The sequence below is a fragment of the Drosophila novamexicana genome, unplaced genomic scaffold, assembly GCF_003285875.2.
Source record: "Drosophila novamexicana strain 15010-1031.04,08,12 unplaced genomic scaffold, DnovRS2.1 tig00001385-arrow-arrow-pilon, whole genome shotgun sequence".
NCBI classification, from domain to species: Eukaryota; Metazoa; Arthropoda; class Insecta; order Diptera; family Drosophilidae; genus Drosophila; species Drosophila novamexicana.
The window spans coordinates 461,813-464,353 of record NW_020824853.1 but is presented as its reverse complement, the minus strand read 5'-3'; the positions used below and the strand labels follow the sequence as shown (position 1 = coordinate 464,353).

The 2,541-nt window shown below is 43.3% G+C and overlaps 1 long non-coding RNA gene across 1 annotated transcript; it reads left to right on the top strand.

Moving 5' to 3' along the window:
• Positions 1–425: 425 nt before the first annotated feature.
• LOC115767395 lies at positions 426–2,093 on the top strand. Its single transcript, XR_004018376.1, has 3 exons — positions 426–733; positions 903–977; positions 1,985–2,093. It is a non-coding gene; the product is annotated as an uncharacterized LOC115767395 (long non-coding RNA).
• Positions 2,094–2,541: the final 448 nt, after the last annotated feature.

The window sequence follows — 2,541 nt, the reverse complement described above, 5'->3', positions numbered from 1 at the left end:
AATTTAGGACTAATAACTATGCTTGTGTAAATACACGTCACCTATTTATGCATACTTTAATAAGGTGTACTTAGTTATAGTTGGTCACATTCAATAGATTGATGAGATACATTCTATAATTGATTTGTTGAGTGAAACACATGACTAATATTAAAATCAAAGACGGAGCATCCGCATTTAATCCTGTCCCAACGATTTCTTTTTACTTGAAATCAGGCTGAGAGCTATTATCATTTCATAATATTTTCTAGCTTAGCTAAGTCTAGCCATAAAATAGCTACAACCGCAGCAGTCGTCGCAACCGAAATAACAACAATAGTTGCAACACACACACACACGCTTGCACACTGTCCAAAAAGTGCGCAAAAACGCAAGAGGCAAATAAAAATTTGTAATGAAATTTTGTGCGCTGACATTTCGAAAAATTGCTTTTTAACCTTTGTGCCTTGGCTGAAAGTTGAATCCAAAGCCAGGCAAACTGGAGACGGAGCAGCTTCTACATGTCACTGACATGCTACACGTGTATCTCTTCGGCTTGGGCGCCACCTCGCCCATGTTGAGGTCCAAGGATGCGAGTGTGCGTGTGTGTGTGCGGTTAGATGCCAAGCAAAGTTGTGCAGCATCGAAATCTGTAAGCTGGAAACTCTGTGACATGCATTTAAGTTTTCGGCTGGCATGCACATGCAGATTATTATTAGGTTGTTGCCGCTGCAGCCCGTTGCCCCTACTTCAGGTGAGTGCCCCCCCCCCCCCCTCCCCCCCTCCCGTGTCGCCAACATACTCAAAGAAAAAAAACTTTGCCCATGTCCAGCTGGCTGAGAGGGGAGGGGTTGGGGCATTTGCCATTTGCCTTGCTATAAGTTTTGTTCTAACAAACCAATTACTCGCACCAATTTCCACAGGCTGCCTTCGACTTTCTCCTAGCCTTACATGATGGAAGAGTTCGACTTTGAGGCGGTGGATGCTCAGTGGGAAAGGTGAGCCGGTCTATAGCTGGTAGCATGCTACAACGAGACGGCAACGAAGCTGACGCTGATGCTGAAGGAAAATACAAATACGACTTTCAGTTACTTTTTCATTATTTTGCCAAGGAGTTTGTCCTTTTGCGTGTGCGACACATTCGGCAAAGACACTTGGCTCGCATGTCCCCGTATCTCAGTACCCCACCCCCACCCCCGTGCCCAACTCTCTGCCCCTCCCTGTGTCAGTGTGTGTGTGTGTGTGTATTGCAATGTTCAAAACATTGGCAGATGTCGCCGCACTAGCAAAAGTTACGAGAGCCCTGCTGCAACAGCAGGAACATGGCCGGCTAGGAGTGTGAGGGGGGGGGGGGGGGGCAACTGTAGCGGGCGCATCCGGATCTGGATGGCGTGTGTACACATGCCGAGACAAGGACAAGACTTGCCAGTCAACTCGCAGCCAAGGCAGCTGAGCAGAAATGTATAAGAAAAAAAATAAGGAGAAGTTGATATCTCAGCCACAACGAAGTTTAAATACCCTTGATGGCATGTGGTTATGTGACCACAATTTGGAAGCTCATTGCTGAGTTTAAAAAACACAACAAACCTACTTATTTATCGACTTCTTCTTTCCGTATGCTATAGTAGTCCGACCATGCTCATTAGTCGAGCTCGGTAACGACAAGTTTGCTTAAGATATCTAGAGAAACCGATAGGAACTTTATTAATGACCGATTATGGTTTTAGCAAGCATATGATATAGTGCTTCGATCCGGCCGGCTCCGACAAGTTTATTAATTGCCCTCAACCGAATGACGGAGCCATGCAAAGTCTTAAGGGCAATATCGCTTCGGTTTCTAATGTTGATCAAGAATGTATATCCCTTATGCGTTACATATTGCATGATAAAAATAAGATAACCTTTACAAAGGCATACAAAAGTTGCTACAAGTATACTTTCTTTTCTTTCTATTTGCCTTTTATTTTGTCTTTTTCTACTAATTTTTCTTGTTTTTTCCATTTAGCCCCCCATTTCCATCCACACTTTGCACACTGTTCACCGCATGTGCCCAACTGTGCAAAAGGTGAAGACGATGTATAGCAGAGCGGGATGAGGTAGAGCCGGGTGGCGCGGGGCGGTGCAGGGCAGGGTGGACAGTCTTAAAGCGGCTCTAAACAAAATTGTCTATGTGAAAGAAATCGTCGGTTCGACAAATGTGGGCATAAATAATTCATTGAAATGGATCAACAATTGCTTGGCACTCCAAATGGGCACAAACTAGTCCAAAGTTGAATGGAATCAAAGTGGATGCCGAACTAAAAATATTTATTAAAAAAATCTAATAAATTAAAAAAACTATGTCGCCCTTGGGAATGGATTGTATCGAAGTATCTTAACTCGAAATGAACTGGCATTGGACATCCTCTTCGCTATGATGAGGATAAGGATCTGATGGAGAATGGGAAATATTAACGTGTATTATTCTGTGCTTAAAGTAAGGGTATCTTTGAGGAAAAAAAAGACAAGCTTAGGAGGAGTTCATTAAAAAATTAAGTCACATATTCAACTGATTCTGAATAC